Source organism: Vulpes vulpes, chromosome 15 (genome assembly GCF_048418805.1).
Source record: "Vulpes vulpes isolate BD-2025 chromosome 15, VulVul3, whole genome shotgun sequence".
NCBI lineage: Eukaryota > Metazoa > Chordata > Mammalia > Carnivora > Canidae > Vulpes > Vulpes vulpes.
The window spans coordinates 22,929,866-22,952,227 of NC_132794.1; positions in this window are offsets into that span (position 1 = coordinate 22,929,866).

A 22,362-nucleotide genomic window follows, 5' to 3' on the forward strand; every position below is an offset into this window, starting at 1 on the left:
ATTCTGTGAGATTCCTCATCCACATTCTGCCCCCCTCTTTTATCTCATTAATGTTTTGGTGGTCAATGTTGGGGCTCTCTACAAGTATTGCTGGTTTATATAAATATGAGACTGAGTATCTTCTAACATACAGAGTGTAATATACTCAGAAACAAGAGAATCACCCTCTAGGACCCCTCGGGTAGACTACATTCTCCTTTCACTTCAACTTCTTCACCACCACCATCTCCCAGTCCCCCCCTATTTTTCTCTCTTTTTTCCTCTTTACTTTTGCTTTTTTTTTTCTCTTCTCTTTTTCTTTTTTACATTTTTTTCTTCTTCTTTGGGATTCTTGGCCTTTTATTTTTTGCTACTTTGTTTTTAATTTTGTTTTTCACTTTAGTAATCCTTTTGTTTTATTTTGGTCTGATCCTTGTTTTCATTTCCTGGTCTCTGACCTCATCAGAATCATCCAGTGTGAAATTTACGTAGGTTGTGGTTTATATTCTTGACTCAGCCACTCATACAGCCACTCTGCTTTGAGCAAAATGACTAGAAGGAAGAATTCACCAGAAAGAAAGAAATAAAAACAGTGCTCTCTCCCACAGAGTTACAGAATATGAATTACAATTCGATATCAGAAAGCCAATTCAGAAACACAATTATAAAGCTACTATTGGCTGTGGAAAAAAGCATAAAGGATTCAAGAGACATCATGACTGCAGAATTTATTTTTTTTAAGATTTTATTTATTTATTCATGAGAGACACACACACACAGAGAGAAAAAGAGGCAGAGACACAGGCAGAGGGAGAAGCAGTCTCTGTGCAGGGAACCTGACATGGGACTTGATCCCAGGTCTCCAGGATCATGCCCTGGGCTGAAGGCGGTGCTAAACCACTGAGGCACCCGGGCTGCCCAGTGACTGCAGAATTTAGATCTAATCAGATTAAAATTAAAAATCAATTAAATGAGATGCAATTCAAACTGGAGGTCCTAACGACGAGGGCTAATGAGGTGTAAGAAATGGTGAGTGACATAGAGGACAAGTTGATGTCAAGCAAGGAAGCTGAGGAAAAGAGAGAAAAACAATTATGAAACCATGAGGAAAGGTTAAGGGAAATAAATGAGGGCCTCATAAGGAAGAATTTACATATAATTGGGGTTCCAGGAAACACCAGGAGGGACAGGGGACCAGAAAGCATATTTGAATAAATCATAGCTGAGAACTTCCCTAATTTGGAGAGGGAAACAGGCATTCAGATCCAAGAGATAGAGAGGTTCCCTCTAAAATCAATAAAAACCATTCAACACTTCGACATTTAATAGTGAACCATGCAAATTCCAAAGATAAAGAGAATATCCTTAAAGCAATGAGAGACAATAGATTCTTAACTTATATGGGGATAAATATCAGATTAACAGCAGATTTCTCCACAGAGACCTGGTAGGCCAGAAAGGGCTGCCATGATATATTCAGGGTATTAATGAGAATAACATGCAGCCAAAAATACTTTATCTAGCAAAGCACTCATTCAGAATAGAAGGAGAGATAAAGAGCATCCAAGATAGGCAGAAACTGAAAGAGTATGTGACCACCAAACCAGCTCTGCAAGAAATATTAAGGGGGACCATGAAAAAGAAAGAAGAAGCCCAAAGAAACAATCCATAAAAACAGGGATGGAATAGGTATTAGGATGACACTAAATTCATATCTTTCAATAGTTACTCTCAACGTGAATGAGCTAAATGATCCCATCAAAAGACACAGGGTTTCGGACTATATAAAAAAGCAAGACTAATCTATATGCTGTCTAGAAGAGACTCATTTTAGACCTAGGGACACCTACAGCCTAAAAATGAAAGTCTGGAACAACATTTACCATCTAAATGGTCCTCAAAAGAAAGCAGGGGTAGCAATCCTCATATCAGATAATTAAAGTTTATACCAAAAACTGTAGTAAGAGATAAAGAGGGACACTATATCATACTTAAAAGGTCTATCCAACAAGAAGACCTAACAATCATGAATATTTATTCCCCCTAATGAGGGAGCTGTCAAGTATATCAATCAAAAAAATAAAAAATAAAAAAAAAATAAAAAATAAAAAAAGTATATCAATCAATTAATAACCAAAGTTAAGACATACTTAGTTAACAATACACTAATAGTAGGAGACTTCAACACGGCAGTTTCTGCAAGTGACAGATATTCTAAGCACAACATCACCAAAGAAACAAGGGCCTTAAATGATACACTGGACCAGATGGACTTCACAGATAAATACAGTACATTCCATCTGAACACTACTGAATACACATTCTTCTCAAGTGCACATGTAACTTTCTCCAGAATAGACCACATACTGGGTCACAAATCAGGTTCCAACCAATACCAAAAGATTGGGATTGTTCCTAGTATATTTTCAGACCACAATGCTTTGAAACTAGAACTCAATCACAAGAAGAAATTTGGAAGACATTCAAACACGTGGAGGTTAGAGAGCATCCTGCTAAAAGATGAATGCATCAACCAGGAAATTAGAGAAGAATTAAAAAGATTCCTGGAAACTAATGAAATGAAGATACAACTGTTCAAACATCAAAAAACATCAAAAGCGGTCCTAAGAAGGAAATACATCACAATACAAGCCTCCCTTAAAAAATTGGGAAAACCTCAAATACACAAGCTAACCTCGCACCTAAAGGAACTAGAGAAAGAACAGCAAATAAAACCGCACCAGGTAGAAGAAGGGAGATAATGAAGATTCGAGCAGAGCTCAATGAAATAGTGACCAGAATTAACAGCAAATCAACAAAACCAGGAATTGGTTCTTTGAAAGAATTAATAAGATAGACAAACTTCTAGCCAGCCTTATCTAAAAAAGAAAAAAAAAGACTCGATTTAATAAAATCATGAATGAAAGAGGAGAGATCAGAACCAATACCAAGGAAATAGAAATGATTATAAAAACGTATTATGAGCAGCTATATGCCAACAAATCAGGCAATCTCGAAGAAATAGATGCATTTCTGGAAAACCACAAATAACCAAAACTGGAATAAGAAGAAATAGAAAACCTGAAAACAGGCCAATAACCAGCGAGGAAATTGAAGCAGTCATCAAAAGCCTCCCGAGACACAAAAGTCCAGGGCTAGATGACTTCCCAGGGGAATTCTATCAAACTTTAAAGAAGAAATAATACCTATTTTACTAAAGCTGTTCCGAAGGATAGAAAGGGACAGAATACTTCCAAACTCGTTTTATGAGGCCAATATTACCTTGATTCCAAAACAAGACGAAGATCCCACCGAAAAGGAGAATTATAGACCAATATCCCTGATGAACATAGATGCAAAAATTCTCAACAAAATACTAGCCAGTAGGATACAACAGTACATTAAGAAGATTATCCACCATGACCAAGTGGTATTTATCCCTGGGATGCAAGGTTGGTTCAGCACTTGTAAAACAATCAATGTGATAGACCACATCAACAAGAGAAAAACAAGAACCATTTGATCCTCTCAATGGATGTAGATAAAGCATTTGACAAAATACAGCATCCATTCCTGATCAAAATTCTTCAGAGTCTAGGGATAGAGGAAACATTCCTCAGTACCTTAAAAGCCACCTATGAAAAGGCCACAGCAAATATCATTCTCAATGGGGAAAACCTGAGAACCTTTCCCCTAAGACCAGGAACACAACAGAGATGTCCACTCTCACCACTACCATTTAACATAGTACTAGAAGTCTTAGCCTCAGCAATCAGACAACAAAAAGAAATAAAAAGCATTCAAACTGGCAAAGAAGAAGTCAAACTCTCCCTCTTCACCGATGACATGATACTGTACATAGAAAACCCCCAAGACTTCATACAAATTGCTAGATCATTGCTAGAACTCATACAGCAATTTGGCAACGTGGCAGGATATAAAATCAATGCCCAGAAATCAGTGGCATTTCTATACACTAACAATGAGACCGAAGAAAGAGAAATTAAGGAATCAATCCTATTTACAATTGCACCCAAAAGCATAAGATACCTAGGAATAAATTTAACCAAAGAGGTAAAGGATCTATACCCTAAAAACTATAGAACACTTCTGAAAGAAATTGAGGAAGACACAAAGAGATGGAAAAACATTCCACCCTCATGGATTGGAATAATTAATATTGTGAAAATATCTATGCTACCCAGGGAAATTTACACGTTCAACGCAATCCCTATCAAAATACCATGGACTTTCTTCAGAAAGTTAGCACAAATAATCCTAAGATTTGTGTGGAATCAGAAAAGACCCTGAATAGCCAAGGGAATATTGAAAAAGAAAACCAGAGCCGTGGCATCACCTTTCAAGTTGTACTACAAAGCTGTTATCATCAAGACAGTGTGGTACTGGCACAAAAACAGACACACAGATCAATGGAACAGAATAAAGAACCCAGAAATGGGCCCTTAACTCTCTGGTCAACTAATATTCAACAAAATAGGAAAGACTATCCACTGGAAAAAAGACAGTCTCTTCAATGAATGGTGCGGGGAAAATGGGACAGTCACATGCAGAAGAATGAAATTAGACCATTCTCTTACACCATGCACAAAGATAAACTCAAAATGAGTGAAAGATCTAAATTTGAGACAAGGATCCATCAAAATGTTATAGGAGAACACAGGCAACACCCTTTTTGAACTTGGCCACGGCAACTTCTTGCAAGATACATCTGTGAAGGCAAGGGAAACAAAAGCAAAAATGAATTATTTGGACTTAATCAATATAAAAATCTTCTGCACAGCAAAAGAAAGAGTCAACAGATCTAAAAGACAACCTACAGAATGGGAGAAGATATTTGCAAATGACGTATCAGATAAATGGCTGATATCCAAGATCTATAAAGAACTTATTAAACTCAACACCCAAGAAACAAACAATCCAATCATGAAATGGCAAAAGCCCTGAACAGAAATTTCACAGAGGAAGACATAGACGTGGCCAACAAGCATGTGAGAAAACGCTCCACATCACTTGCCATCAGGGAAATACAAATCAAAACCACAATGAGATCCCACCTCACACCAGTGAGAATGGGGAAAATTAACAAGACGAGAAACAACAAATGTTGTTCTATTCAAAGAAATGGATGATCTGCCATTTACGTCTTTGGTTAGGTTTATTCCTATCACGTGCCTGCAACTGTTATTACTACCTTGCTGTTAGTATCAAATGGCTTTCACTCTGTCACTGAAATGACCTAGAAACAGTCTTGTGAAAGTATATCCCATAAAATAACATTTTAATGCCATACATTTATGTCCTGAAACCTAATGTGAATACTGATAACAGAAAGATACTTTTTCAGATTAAAATCAAGTGAACTACAGGGGCTCCTGGGTGGCACAGTCCAGTAAGGGTCTGACTTTCAGACCACAGTCTGGTTTCAGGTCAGGTCATGATCTTGAGGTCCTGGGATGGAGTGGACAGAGCAAGCTCCTATTCCATCTCCCTGCTCCAATGAATTCTAGTTATATGTACATACTTTTTACCATGCTGAAATATTTTTAAATTGTTTCTTTTTACTTATAAGCATTATTTTTCTTGGTGCTTAGTCTTTACCAAAATTAGGTCTTTTAATTAAATAATATTTTAGTAATTTTAATAGGTGATCAAAATACCATGAACTTTCTTCAGAGAGTTGGGGGCTTTGGAGGGGGGGGACACGAGGGTTAGGGAAATGTTTAATTTTCACTTAAACTGGATTTATCCCACTCTCTGAGTGGCTTGAGTCTCCTGACCTGGGTCAAACAGCAGATGAAAGAGGAATAAGGCAAGGCACCAGGTAAAGCTAGACCTGGATCACTGTTCAATACTTTTCAATATTGCTCATCGCCCTCAGAAAACAGAGATATATAAAGTGTACCTACCCTCTACACCTTATTCCTATTAATGCCCCATCCACGAAGGAAGTAGTCATGATCTCCCAGCTACTTAATGCTTTCTTGACACATTCAGTTTCTCTTTGCAGGCCCTAGCTGCAAATGTTGGAGTGGATGTGGAGAAAGGGGAACCCTCTTGCACTGTTGGTGGGAATGTGAACTGGTACAGCCACTCTGGAAAACTATTTGGAGGTTCCTCAAAGAGTTAAAAATAGAACTACCCTATGTCCCAGTAATTTCACTACGGGGGATTTACCCCAAAGATACAGATGCAGTGAAAAGCTGAGACTCCTGCACCCCGATGTTTCTAGCAGCAATGTCCACAATAGCCAAACTGTGGAAGGAGCTTTGGTGCCCATCGAAAGATGAATGAATAAAGAAGATGTTGTCTATATATACAATGGAATATTACTCAGCCATTAGAAATGATGAGTATCCACCATTTGCTTTGACATGGATGGAACTGGAGGGCATTATGCTGAGTGAAGTAAGTCAGTCAGAGAAGGACAATTATCATATGGTTTCATTCATATGGGGAATATAAAAAAATAGTGAAAGGGATTATTTGGGAAAGGAGAGAAAATGAGTGGGAAAAATCAGAGAGAGTGACAAACCATGAGAGATTTCTAACTCTGGGAAATGAACACGGCAAAGGCATAGTGGAATGGGAGGTGGGCAGACGGATGGGGTGACTGGGTGATGGGCACTGAGGGGGGACTTGATGGGATGAGCACTGGGTATTATACTATATGTTGTGAAATCAAACTCCAATAAAAATACACATTAAAAAAGATACACTACATTTTGTAAAATAAAGTAAAATAAAACATTCACTTAAAAAAAAGGAAAAATAGTTTGGAAGAAAAAACTTAAATGCATGTGATTGGCACCTCAGAGGATATCAAGATATAATATTGGAATGAAGAATGAAGGGGAAAACATGTTAATATAAAACAAATTCAAAACATTAAAAAATGGAACAAAACCCTTGCATGGACTGATGCTCAATTCTGTTCCACACAACTAAAGACCTCAAGAGTAAAGTAAATTAAAAATGAAATTACATTAAAGTTGGATTTTTAGTTGTAGTACTGTCCTGAATGCTGGCATTGTACAATCATGAAATGTCCTCCAAAGTTAAACTATGGATCTTCACTTATGAAGATTTTAAGGCACAGAACAAGATTTTAAGGCACAGAAAGAACTATCCCTTCTGGATAACATATTCATATTCTTTAAAAAAATGTTAATATATGAATTAATTCTCTAATGGTTTCTTCCAAATGCCTTAACCTGGGGTTAAGTATATTATTGTGTTAAATACAAGGTGTGTAGTTAAAACTCTCAAGTTACTCAAATCTCCCTCTTGACTGAAGCATGAGTTTAGTCAAACCTTTGCACATTTTTCAGCCTTTATTTACTATCTGTCACTAGTGGTAATTGATATGAAAGTGCATTATAGACTGTAAAGTTCTGAGCACATGATAAATACAATTGTTCACATCAGGCAATATGTGAACAGTGACATTACTGAAAATGAAAATAGTTACTTTATATTTTCCTTCCTATTCAGCTATTGAACTAATTAATAACTCCCTGTGGTGATTAATTTCCAGCTGATCCAGGACATATTTCATACTCATACTTAATGGCATGCTAATTTAGGGGGCATGTTTCTACTTCAAATTATCTGTTAGGCCACTTTTTATCAGGATAAATGGACAGCAAATATGGGAATTTCCTTATTTCACTACTCCCAGTCTCATCTACATGTAAACAACTGAACTCTCCACATAAACACTGCTATGTACTGTTATTGCAATCTAAAATTATCTCATTTATTTACAAATTTTGCTTACTAATTTGACTTTTTCTAATAAAAATGTAAGCCTGATAAGGACAGAATTTTTTTTTTTTTTAATTCTGGCCAATTAAGAAATGCATGCAGAATGCATGTCACATGTTAGGCAAGTAATGAATATATATTTAATTAATAAGGTATTCCTTAAAGCTGCAGAGTCCAAAAATACAATTTGCATATATATTTATCAGAGCTTGCTAGAAAATCTGGTATCTGGATTTAACTCTGCCTATATGTAGTGTGTTCAGCTATAGTAAGCCAGTGTTCAATTATCTTCAGTATAGACATCACTAGCAAAACCAGTATTGATTCAGAGCCTCTAATACCCTTTCTAGACTTTAAATGCAGAATCTTTGATACATGTGGCATCTACACCCATGCTCAGATTTTCCACCCATAAAATACTATGGAAATACTGCTCTCTGATGACAGTAGGGCTTTGGGTCTAGAGTAAGTTTTCTCTAACTCTCCTTTCATTCAATCAACTGAATCTCAAGAATTATATTTTATTCACCTAATATTTTTGTTCATTGACTAATATTAAAAGGAACTCTCATTTTCAAGTACTTATTTTGTACCATTCATATTTTATATTCATTATTACATTTAATTTTATTTAATTTTCATAACAATTTTATGTTACAACTATCTATATCTATCTATCTATCTATCTATCTATCTTCATCATCATCATCATCTGTCTTTCTATCAATAACTCTTTTAAGGCTTTTACTTGAGCTATTTTTAAATGGACCTGTATTGATGTTTACTTTGTTTTTTATTTCTTGGGTCTTCCTTGAGAAAAGGGCTCTTAAGGTGATGATTTGGCAGTGACATTTTAACCATGATAGATATATTGCTTTCCCTCTGTTAAATGTTTCATCTTAATGAAGCATTTAATGAAGGGCCACTGAGTGCATTTTTTTGTTTTATTTTTTAGAAAGATTTCCTAATATTCTTACTAAATTGTTGGATACGTTTGCAAATATAGAACCTAGTCAGTTTTTAAAAGCAATTGTTTTGAAAAGTCTAAAAATGTTTTATATGTTTTTTGTTTCATGAAAACACTTGGGTTCTTTCTAAGTGAATTTCACTTACACAACTCAGTGCTATGGAATATAGCCACCATGTTATAGGTTAGATCCTCAGACCTTATTCATCTTATGACTAAAATTTTCTATCCTTTACCAAAGTCTCCCTATTCCTCACACCCTCCAATCCCTAGCATCCACTTTTCTACTCCTTGTTTCTAAAGCTTTACTTTCATTTTAGATTCCACATATAAGTAATATGATACAGTTTCTCTTTCTGGTTTGTTTCACTTAACATGCTTTCCAGGTTCATCCATGTTGCCACAAATGACAAGATTTCCTTTTTTTAAAATCTCTGGATAATATCCCACTGTACATTTGTGTGTGTTTATGTGTGTGTGTATATATATATTTTTTTCTTATTACATTTTCCTTATCCATCCATCTGTCAGCCAACACTTAGATTGTTTCCATACCTTGGCCATTGTTAATCATGCTGCTATGAACATGAGTAGATAGACATCTCTTTGAGATATTGATTTCATTTCCATTGGATGTAAACTCAGAAGTAGAATTGCTGGATCATACAGTGGTTCTATTTTTAATTTCTTGAGGAACTTCCATACTGTTCCATAGTGGACAGTTGACATTTCTACCAATAGTGTATGTACAAGGTTCCTCTTTTCTCCCCCTTTCCATATCCTTATCAACATTTGTTATTTCCTCTCTCTTTTTTTTTAAGATTGTATTTGTTTATTCATGAGAGACACACAGAGAGACAGAGAGAGAGAGAGAGAGACAGGCAGAGGGAGAAGCAGGCTCCATGTAGGAAGCCTGATGTGGGACTCAATCCTGAATCTCCAGGATCAGGCTCTGGGCTGAAGTCCACACTAAACCACTAAGCCACCCAGGCTGCCCTATTTTTTGTCTTTTTAATAAAATCAATCTGGCAGGTGTGAAGTGATATCTCATTATGGTTTTGATTTGAATTTACTTGATGATTCCTGCTATGAATACCTTTTCATATATCTGTTGGCCATTTGTATGTATTTGCAAAAATGCCTACTATTTAGGTCCTGTGACCATTTAATTTTTTTAATTTTTAATTTTTATTTTAAATTTATTTTCCGTTTTAAATTCTTTGCTCTATTTTATATTTATTAAGAAAGTATTATTTTTTAAAGCTATATAAAATTAAAGAAAATATATAGTTAATTTTGATATTTTTGAATGAAATATTCCCTTTCAGGAAGCCTGACCATGATATCCCCTGATACTCCCTGGTATTTGTTTGAATTTCAGGATAATTATCTTAGACTATGTAGAAGTAAAAGCAAAACACACACACACACACACACCAATAACAGAATTCATTTTGGAAAGATTCTCAAACTCTAATCGCAGGGGTCTTCTTAGCTATTTAAATGGGTAAAATTTGCTGGGTTTAAGTTCAGATGTATTTTCCATGCAACTACACACTACAGTGGGCACTGCCAGCTAAGGCAAGCAGTTGCTACTCAATTGCAGCCAAGTGTTGTCAGCTTAAAATTAGCGTTCATTGTCACCAACACTTGCAATTGCTCAAGAGAAGTTGTATTTTTGTGCATTTATGTGAAATCTTCCAACTTTTAAATGTTAGTTCTAACTTCCTTTAAACACTATGAAATCCAAACTGAACATATCAGGAAAGGAGATATGTTTCTGAATCTGGCAGTTGCATCTCTTTGTTTAGCATCAAGGCCAAAAACGTAAGCTACAAAGTAGCAGCAAACAAGAAAATGTTTCTTGAGGCCACTGAGGCCATTGAGGAGCTGTGGCACTGAACTGAATTCTGTTTTATTTCTCTACAATTTATGTTTATGAATAGAACATAATATCTGCTTTCCAAGAGGATTCCGGATTGGTGTTTATTTATAAATATTCAAAATATCAAATACAACCCATAGATAACTTATAGATGGGAGAGCTGGGTGTGTGAAATTGAAGAAATAAATCATAGTTATGACTGGAGCAAAATGGTGTCGAAAAAATATAATAACCATGTTGTTCAATGGAATAATATTCAAAGATATCAAACTTTCTATTTTACTCCAACAAACCTTAATATGTACAACATTTTATTGTATGTTATTACTACTTATGTATATTTTTGTTGATGTTTGAAGGAGAATAGCAAGAACAGTGTTCAAAGCATAAGTCATTTAGTTGTAAAAGGGGTGAAAAAGTCATAGCTTCTAAATGTTATTTCTTAGAAAAAAATCTATCATGCAAATACATGATTATAAAAATGTCCAGTATAATTAAGGGATCACTGAGGGCTTAATAATGCCTAATTGAATGGATAAAAAGAAATTAAGATACTTTAATTTCATCTCATTTTGGTAAGGAATGCACTAATTGCTCTAAATTATGTCTCTCATTTTGATGTTTGTGGTTCTTCAAGACATGTTTTTTTTTGACCCATTTACAATTTATATAAACGGAGAGAAGCAAAAGTACCATAGGGAAGGAAAAAAGGAAACTCTGAGCAGGTTTTTGCTAGCAAACATTTTAGTAGTCTACGAGTGGAATTCCTCCCTCCCATCACATGGTGCCAGATGCCGCTTTGTCTGAAGCCACAAGCTGCACTGGATCCCTACGGCACTATAAACAAAATCAAACCTGGCACTGTTATCACAGTTACAGAAACACCTATGCTAAAAGACTCTGTGTTGTGAAACTGGGTAGAGTCTATATGCAGAACCTTCACTAGGTACAGGTTTTTAAAACATTGATTAATTTGCTCACTAAAGAAAGAACCATAGTAATATGGTAAGACAACCAGCCTCAAAGTGCTGGAGTATACAATGAGCACATCCGCACACAGTCTATTTATTCCGCTCCCTTGATAGAAGGGGCATGAACAAAACTCAGCTTTTAAAAGTGTACATATGCAAATACTATAAATATATGCACATATATATATAATCAAATGAAATACAAATTTTGTATTTGATTTATGCTCACAATCATCTATCCTCCCCCCAGGAGATCTTATATTTAATATCAAAGAACTATTATTTCATGGTTTCTTTTATGCTCTCTTGTCTTTCTTTGAGTGTTTTTATCTAAATGGAGTAGCTGAATATATTGCCTGTATTGACTGTTGATTCTGTGCATTTTTTATTGCATTAAGTTAAATGTATGCTTTACTTTCCAACTTATCAGCAAAGGTTTGACCATAGGCAATTGTTGAATAATTGGTTTCTTCTGACTGACTTAATGCAAAGTTAAGATCCCCTTAGAAAGTAGCTCCCCTGAAACAATCCTTTTCTATTACTAATAACTTTGTTGTCCCTACCCTCCTACAAAATCCTCCATTTTGTACAACTCCTTGGAGCCCCTCTATTTGCTAGATGGGGTGCTGATTAAAATTATTCATATCATTTAATAAAGCCAATTAGATTTTGAAAGTGAAATGAACAAAAAATGCATTCTTAGGATACACAGGTTATCAAGTAACATTAAAGGAGACAATAAAAAAATCTATTGTTTTTTCTGCCCCCAACTTAAGGGGCAGATGTCTGATATAAGAAGATATTTCAAACTCAACTACAAAAAAAAAAATTCAACTACATTTTTCTTCCATTTTTTTTTCTCAGTGGACCACTGGCATTGCCTTTTGTCTAGCAAAGTTTTTACTGTCTTGTGATTAAGGTATAGTTATAAAAATAAGGCTGAGCCTCTTTATCTTTCCCCAGTTTTATGGAAAGGAATCCATAACTAGTTTGTTTGACATTTAGACAATATCGCGTGATGTGGGATTTTGGGAAGTCTGGAATGAATCTAACAGGTAAAATTTAAAACAGGATTCTGGGAAGGCTTGGTTCCATCTATTTGCCGATCTTTGTAGTGGCTAATGATTGCTGCCCTATATCCAAAAATACAAACTGTTCACCAGGGTAATCATGTCTTTTAAGAAAAACAACTCTGAAATCTTAGTCAACTTCATTTACTGCTCACTCCTTCCGTTCTTTCTAGTAGCAGATATTGTTGATGCTCCACCTCAATTTTCTTTACCAAGCCAAAACTTCCACTATTAGCTGCTGAAGGTATGAAAAGCTAATGGTTCATACTTTAATCCATCACCAAGAACTGCCCGTGATGGGTGGTGCTTGGGAGATTATACTATACGTATTCTCTCTCATTGTTAGGCAGCATCTAGTCAGGGACTAGACTCAGTTCCTTCATATATGAAGGTGGGGTTTATGCTCCAGAGTTAATCGGGGGATCAGACGAGGTTAGAGGTTATCCTTCACTTCACCTGAAACCACATCTTAGCTCAGCTTAGTCTCTTCCTGTTCCCTACTTATGTTCACTCATCTCTTTACAGTTTTCTTCTGAAAAGACTCTCTCAAAAGTCACTTATATAAGGATCTATGAATAGCTCAGGCTTTGCCTCTGAGGAACATCACCTTACACTTGCTCATATAGCAAATTTTTTTTAAATGGATGGGAGCTGTTAAAGTAAGTTAATGGGGCTAAGTTAGGAATGGTTATAAACACAAACAATCATTACCATAATAGAGTTTAAATAATGTAATTCTTACTAGGATAAATGTTTTTGATTTTCACCTGATGTGGAATATTTGATTTCTTGGTTTTCCACACAGAAAGGAAGGCAACAGCCACTGGGATTTTATTTATTTTTTATTTTTTTATAATAAATTTATTTTTTATTGGTGTTCAATTTGCCAATATACAGAATAACACCCAGTGCTCATCCTGTCAAGTGCCCCCCTCAGTGCCCGTCACCCATTCACCCCTACCCCCCGCCCTCCTCCCTTTCCACCACCCCTAGTTCGTTTCCCCGAGTTAGGAGTCTTTATGTTCTGTCTCCCTTTCTGATATTTCCCACACATTTCTTCTCCCTTCCCTTATATTCCCTTTCACTATTATTTATATTCCCCAAATGAATGAGAACATATAATGCTTGTCCTTCTCCGATTGACTTATTTCACTCAGCATAATACCCTCCAGTTCCATCCACGTTGAAGCAAATGGTGGGTACTCATCCTTTCTAATGGCTGAGGAATATTCCATTGTATACATAAACCACATCTTCTTTATCCATTCGTCTTTCGATGGACACCGAGGCTCCTTCCACAGTTTGGCTATTGTGGACATTGCTGCTAGAAACATCGGGGTGCAGGTGTCCCGGCGTTTCATTGCGCCTGAATCTTTGGGGTAAATCCCCAGCAGTGCAATTGCTGGGTCTTAGGGCAGGTCTATTTTTAACTCTTTGAGGAACCTCCACACAGTTTTCCAGAGTGGCTGCACCAGTTCACATTCCCACCAACAGTGTAAGAGGGTTCCCTTTTCTCCGCATCCTCTCCAACATTTGTGGTTTCCTGCCTTGTTAATTTTCCCCATTCTCACTGGTGTGAGGTGGTATCTCATTGTGGTTTTGATTTGTATCTCCCTGATGGCAAGTGATGCAGAGCATTTTCTCATGTGCATCTTGGCCATGTCTATGTCTTCCTCTGTGAGATTTCTGTTCATGTCTTTTGCCCATTTCATGATTGGATTGTTTGTTTCTTTGCTGTTGAGTTGAATAAGTTCTTTATAGATCTTGGAAACTAGCCCTTTATCTGATATGTCATTTGCAAATATCTTCTCCCATTCTGTAGGTTGTCTTTTAGTTTTGTTGACTGCATCCTTTGCTGTGCAAAAGCTTCTTATCTTGATGAAGTCCCAGTAGTTCATTTTTGCTTTTGTTTCTTTTGCCTTCGTGGATGTATCTTGCAAGAAGTTACTGTGGCTGAGTTCAAAAAGGGTGTTCTCCTCTAGGATTTTGATGGAATCTTGTCTCACATTTAGATCTTTCATCCATTTTGAGTTTATCTTTGTTTTGCTTTGTTTTTTTATTTATTTATGATAGTCACAGAGAGAGAGAGAGAGAAAGAAGGGAGGCAGAGACATAGGCAGAAGGAGAAGCAGGCTCCATGCACCAGTAGCCCGATGTGGGATTCGATTCCAGGTCTCCAGGATCGCGCCCTGAGCCAAAGGCAGGCGCCAAACCGCGGGGCCACCCAGGGATCCCTCAGTTTATCTTTGTGTATGGTGCAAGAGAGTGGTCTAGTTTCATTCTTCTGCATGTGGATGTCCAATTTTCCCAGCACCATTTACTGAAGAGACTGTCTTTCTTCTGGTGGATAGTCTTTCCTCCTTTATCGAATATTAGTTGACCATAAAGTTCAGGGTCCACTTCTGGGTTCTCTATTCTGTTCCATTGATCTATGTGTCTGTTTTTGTGCCAGTACCACACTGTCTTGATGACCACAGCTTTGTAGTACAACCTGAAATGTGATGCCCCGGCTCTGGTTTTCTTTTTCAATATTCCCTTGGGTATTCAGGGTCTTTTCTGATTCCACACAAATCTTAAGATTATTTGTTCTAACTCTCTGAAAAAAGTCCATGGTATTTTGATAGGGATTGCATTAAACGTGTAAATTGCCCTGAGTAACATTGACATTTTCACAATATTAATTCTGCCAATCCATGAGCAGGGAATATTTTTCCATCTCTTTGTGTCTTCCTCAATTTCTTTCAGAAGTGTTCTATAGTTTTTAGGGTATAGATCCTTTACCTCTTTGGTTAGATTTATTCCTAGGTATCTTAGACTTTTGGGTGCAATTGTAAATGGGATTGACTCCTTAAGTTCTCTTTCTTCAGTCTCATTGTTAGTGTGTAGAAATGCCACTGATTTCTGGGCATTGATTCTACCCCAAGATTGCTAGAATCATACAGCAATTTGGTAGCGTGGCAGGCCACTGGGATTTTATAAACTATAAGATTAGGTGGTTATGATAAAACAGTTTATAAAAATAGGAAAGGGTTGTGATGTGATGCGTATGGTGAAATTCAGTTGCATCCATTTATCATTCAGGGTTTCTAAAAAAATTACAGTTAAGCATTCATATTCTCAGAACCTTTGTGGATCGTACCATTCTCTAGAATCTGGAGTCTAAATAAGCAATGGAATTTAAGTAAAAGCCGAGATATTTGAGAAAATTGATGATTCAGCCATTTTTACTTTCAATCTTCCTAAAGATTCCATTTGGAGAAAAAAATTAAATTTCAATCCCTACTTTATCTATTTCCTTCTTGCTCTTTTCTAACTTACCTTACTGTCTTCTAAATAGCAGTGGCTGTCTTTATTTATGGATTCTAATCCTGTCCTCAGTTGGTTACTCTTTCTCCCATTCTCAGGATGTGTGATATTTCTGCAGTCTCTGTAAGTTAACACACACATTGCAAACATCCTCCATCAAACACACAGAAGTGTGTTTCCAAAACCAGAATCAGATTCAATTCTGAGAGCAGTCATCACAATCTGACAGGGTCTAGCCTGGGAAAAGGTTATTTGGGGAAAAGATTTAGGGAAATCATTGGTTACCTTTGTGGCAATGACAAGAGTAAGCAGCCTGGGAAGCCGCAGCAAAGCTCATCCTGAAGATGCCTTCATAGAGCAGTATGTTGTCTTTTCCTTTTTTGCTTAATATCTGGCTAATATAATTTAAACATTTAAATGACATATAAAAATTAGTTTGGAATTTTGTGGTGTCAAGAAATGAATCAAGATTATTTTAAAAATATGCAATATAGGTAACTAAGACCAGATTTTCAACCTGTCAAACCTTTGGTCTCATGACCGTCAGGGAAGAATGAAAGAGCTGTGGTTTTTAATTGGTCTTTCCTAATGGGGTGATACTGTAAGGCTCATAGTTTTTATATGGTACATGCAATTTTAACTGCTGCTCTATTGTTTTATGTATTCTAATTTAACACTTTACATGTTTCACTTGCATCCTTAAACTGATCTAACCATGAAGGACACAATATTATAAATTGAAGATTGACTAAGAGGAACATATAAGGGATTCAAGGGGAAGCAGAGAATATAAGTATATTCTGGAAGGTTAAAGTCCTGAATAAACGGAGACCTTTGAGGAAAGAGAAGGACCAAGCAAAGTAGCTAGTGTGGCATAATTCAGAGCAAGTACTGGAGTATGAGTCATGTCTTTAATAAAGGACAGATATAAAAAAAAATAAAAAATAAATAAAAAATAAATAAAAAATAAATAAATAAAGGACAGATATACAGCATTACTTTATTATATCTGTTCTTCTCTACCCAAAATAATTATTTTCAAAATCAAAATAATAGAATAAACATAGTTAAGAGGAAAACACTGAAAAACAATAAATGTGTAAAGATTTTTGAATGACAAAGTTGAAAAAGTCAACAATAGAGAAGAATAAATTAAAACTAATAAGAAAGACTTAAATGGGGATCTAAAGGACCCTAAAGGATTCTTATGTTTAAGAGACTTATGTGTTCTTTATAACTCTTCACATGAATTAACAACTAACTCTAAGAGAATGTATCTACTGATAACCAAAAAGCATACAGGACTATGTAACATGACTACCAAATTATTTTACTTACAGGGATCCCTGGGTGGCGCAGCGGTTTGGCGCCTGCCTTTGGCCCAGGGCGTGATCCTGGAGACCTGGGATCGAATCCCACGTCGGGCTCCCTGCATGGAGCCTGCTTCTCCCTCTGCCTGTGTCTCTGCCTCTCTCTCTCTCTCTCTCTCTGTGACTATCATAAATAAATAAAAATAAAAAAAAAACAAATTATTTTACTTACAAAGAGTAGTAAAAGAGTATTAGTACCTCTAAATAAATTCAGACCTTCAGAACAAGATGAAATACATTCAAAGGCCTAAAATTATAACAGATTTAATCACAGAAACACTTCGTAAATCTTTGAGAGTTCATGGGGGGGAGGGGAAGCTATGGGAGCATAAAAGTGGGTGAGATTGGTAAAGATGCCAGTGTTCAAAATGAGATATTCCCTCCATTTGGTACCATCTGACTTGGAATGGGCAGTTATTTTGTTGTTTTTAAAAACGCATTTTTGAGGGTGTCTGGGTGGCTCAGTTGGTTAAGTGTCTCCATACAGTTTGGGTCAAGAGCCCAGGGTCTTGGGATGGAGCCCCAAGTAGCACTCTGCTCAGTGGAGAGCCTGCTTCTCCTTCTCTCTTTGCCTTTTCCCCTACTTATGTTTTCTGTGTGTCAAATAAATAATGTTTTTTAATTCACTAATGTTTTTTAATTCACTTTTAACACTATTTGTTGAAAGTCAACAGAGCTCTTTTAAAGATTTTTTAAAAGTGAAGAGGGGGTTGAAGATCAGAGCTTGTAGAAACAACCAAATCACTAGCAATATTAATTTCCTACAATATTCCAGAAAGAGTAATAAAATAAAATGACATAAGAAAAAAAAACCTAAAGGAAGCATTACTCTCTAGGGGCCCCTATCAAATCATGTTGTAAATAAAATCCAATTCCTAAATGAGATTAATGGATACGATAATTTGATAAGATATACACCTTTTTTCTTAAATTTCTAATTCCAGTTAACACAGTGAAATTTCTAATTCCAGTTAACACATAGTGTTATATTAGTTTCAAGTGTACAACACAGTGAGCTATACATCTTTTCTTTATGTATTTTTATCTGACACATGTTCAACAATTATTAAAAAAAAAAAAAAGATTTTAGGGATGCCTGTGTGGCTCAGTGGTTGTGTCTGCCTTCTGCTCAGAGTATGATCCTGGAGTCCCAGGATCGAGTCCCACATCAGGCTTCCTGCATGGAGCTTGCTTCTCCCTCTGCCTGTGTCTCTGCCTCTCTCTCTCTCTCTCTCTCTCTCTGTCTCTCATGAATAAATAAAATCTTTAAAAAAATTTAAAAAGATTTTTAAAAGATAAAAAAAGCAAAGGAAATTGGAATATAAAGCTGAAAAAGGCAGAACTAGACAAATTATCATCCAACATGAGTAGACTTGTAATGTCAAAGAATTTTTTATGTAATTCTAAGATTGATGTTTAAATAAAAAAAAAAAAAAGTAAAGAAGTATCAGGTCAACATGGAGAAAAAAAATTAGACCCCAAAATAACTTTTGATTTAAGCAAATATAAAAAAGAATTTGAACAGTTAAATGATATTTCCAAGGTCACCTGTCTACATAGAATGGCAATTCTGGGACTAGAACAGTTCTCTGACTTCGTTGTTTATGACACTACACAGATGTGTTTTTAAATTTGGAGTTATTAAAAAAAATAATATTCCTTAGTTAGTCATGTCCTATCAAAAAAGTTTTCATCTAGATGGAAAATGATTCTAAATGATTTCCAAGATATGTGAAAGGGAATTCTTGCATTTATTTGACATTTGAGATCAATGACTTGTTAACTGGTTGTATATGGTGGTTACTTTTATATGTTAACTTGACTGGGCTATGAGATTCCAGATAGCTGGTAAGACATTCTTTCTGGGTGTGTCTATGAAGGTCTATCTGGAAGAGATGAACATTTGATTTTGTAGACTGGGTAAAAATCTGCTTTCATCAATGTGAGTGGGCATCAGCCAACCCATCAAAGACCCAAACAGAACAAACAGAAGGTAAATTCTGTCTCTTTTCTTCTCCTGGAATGTCCATCTTTTTCTGCCCTTGAACATCAGATCTCCTGGTTCTCAGGCCTTTGGACTCTGAAACTCAAACAACAGTTCCCAGTTCTCAGGCCTTCAGCCTTGAACTAGGAGTCACACCAATAGTTCTGATACTCAGGCCTTCAAACTCAAGGCTGAATTATGCCACCAGCTTTCTTGGTTCTCCAGCTTATAGGAAGAGACTCCATTACCTTATGAGTCAATTCTTTTTTCTTTTTTTTTTTTTTTAAGATTTTATTTATTTATTCATGAGAGACACAGAGAAAAAGAGAGAGAGGCAGAGACACAGGCAGAGGGAGAAGCAGGCTCCATGCAGGGAGCCAAACGCGGGACTTGATCCTGGGACTCCAGGATCTTGCCCTGGGCCAAAGGCCAGCACTAAACCGCTGAGCCACCCAGGGATCCCCTGAGCCAATTCCTATAATGAATCATATATTTCCCTCTCCTTCTCTCTCTCAATCTTTCTCTCTCACATGCACATACAGGCACCTTCTCCTCCATCCCTTCCCTTTCTCTCACTCCCTCTCCCATCCCTCTTTCATACACATAGACTCTCTCTTTGTCTCATATTTTATTGCTCTTGTTTCCCTGGAGAACCCTCACTAACACATTATATAATTCCCAAGTGTATCTTTATAGGATTTTACAAAAAAAAAAATATGAGGTGACTCAAAGTCAAGGAACAATATGCAAATTTAATAACCTGAGTTGACTGGAATGAACTTACATAATTCCTCTCTTTCTCAGTGATTTTCACAATAAACATCTTGTTTATGTTTATTGTTGGTAGGTACTCATTTTGTTTCACACATTGAATAACTTAACAGAACTATTTCTTGTTACCTGTAGTGATATAACTCAATAGTTTTTTTGAAATCTTACCTTCTTAAATTAAAAGCTTTATTATAGCCACAGAAAATTCTTAAGTGAATATATTGTTTTTCAAAATTGTTCATTAAACAGGTCATTTCTGACTTTTTTATATTTCAAATATTTTACTCTGGTCATTGTTTTTCCTATTTATGTTGCTCTCAAAACACTACATCTTTAGATTTATATTGTTTTGTCTAATATGGTAAGAGATGATCTAGAATTTCTTCTGCATTTTAGAACAGATAATCTGAGAAATCCAAAATTCTACAGAAATTTAAGAACCACAATTCAAATCAGCTTTAAAGCTTCATTAATTTAGATACCAACTTTTCTATCTTCAGTAAATATTTTGTATATTTGTCATTGTGTACAAAATATACCATAATTTTTAAAAAAAATTAAAAGATTTTATTTATTCATGAAAGAGAGAGAGAGAGAGAGAGGCAGAGACACAGGCAGAGGGAGAAGCAGGCTCCATGCAGGGAGCCTGATGTGGGACTTGATCCCTGGTCTCCAGGATCATGCCCTGGGCTGAAGGTGGCTCTAAACTGCTGGGCCACTGAGGCTGCCCTATACCATAAATTTAAATCTGAAATAATAAGCTATGTTTCAGTAATTTCTCATTCATTTTACTGATTTTCCAATAAGAGAGCTATAAATTATATGAAAAGGTAGAACAAAAAACAAAGGTAAAGTATCAGTTTCCTCTATACAATAAGATAGCAGCCATTCTGAAATACATAAAAGGGATTATTCTTTAAAAAGCAGTATCTGGTTAAAGAAATCAAAACAAACATTTAACATAGACCTCAAAAATTCAGTCTCCTCCTTATCTAGTCTGAAGTCCCTTTATAATTACTGCCTCCCCAATCACTTGCCTTTAAAGAGGAAGTGTAAGAACCAAGTTCTTATTATGTCTTCCTCTTTTCATAATCCCAGTCCCTTGTAAAAAGAAACAGAAGGGCACCTGGATGGCACAGTGGCTAAGTGTCAACTCTTAGTTTTGGCTCAGGTCATGATCTTGGGATGGTGAAATCCAGCCCTGCCTTGGGCTAAGTGCTCAGCATGGAGTCTGCTTAAGATTCTTTCCTCTGCCCCTCCAACCCTGTGCATGCTCGTGTCTCTCATTGTCTCTCTCTCTCTCTCTAATATAAATAAATAAATCTTTTAAAAAGAGAGGAAAAAAGAGAGAGAGAAACAGAAATACACATAGGTAAATTATGAAATATATTTCATTTTTTTTTACTTAGGAGGGAGAGTAAACATACGTCAATCTTTTAGTGAGTTCCTGAAGATTCTGGGTTTGGCTTTGAGAGTTACTGAAACATCACCTAGGTAATTTTAGCTGCAAAGTATGCTCCCAGTTTTGTGACTAACAGAGTAAAACCATTTTCTTATGAACAAATTTCATGTCACTTGGCTTATTACCTAACTTACCATTTCACCAATTATTTTAACAGTTCTCTTGTCCCTTACACCTGTCTCACACTGAATTGCTCTAGGTTCATGTGGATGTGTGTATGTTTTGGCATTTTCTTTCTCTTTCATCTCTTGTATTAGTGGATATTTAGGGAGTATCCTGTTCAAGTTAAACTATTTATTTATTACCATTGTATCCTTTACGCTTGTCTCCTCAATCACTTGTGATGGTCTTCACTTTCCCCAGTGCATTTCTATAAGAAAATCATCAGTCGGAGAAAAAGATGAGGGCACTTATTTTCAGTGCCTTAGATAATGTTGATCATCTGTCTCAGCTCAAGTTATTCTTCTCTAATTCCATATTTTCATCAAAAGCTGTCAAACTCTAGAGAAGACCCCTTACAGAGTCAGAAATCACCTCCAAAATCAATGATATAGTGGACAGATGGATGCATTTGTCAAATGCCCAACTCCAAAATGAAAGTATTAAAAAAGAGCTGAGGGTATTGTTTTTCAAATACATGCCTCAGAATGTGGAAGGTTTTTTTTTTTTTTTTTTCTTTTTCCTTTGAATGGGGTTGTGTTTTATCCCTTTAAAAATTGTGTGAGAGTCCTGGATCCTCCAAGACTATAGAATCTTAAATATAGTGAACTGTATGCTGAAAAACATAAATAATATACTTTTTAACTTAGGTG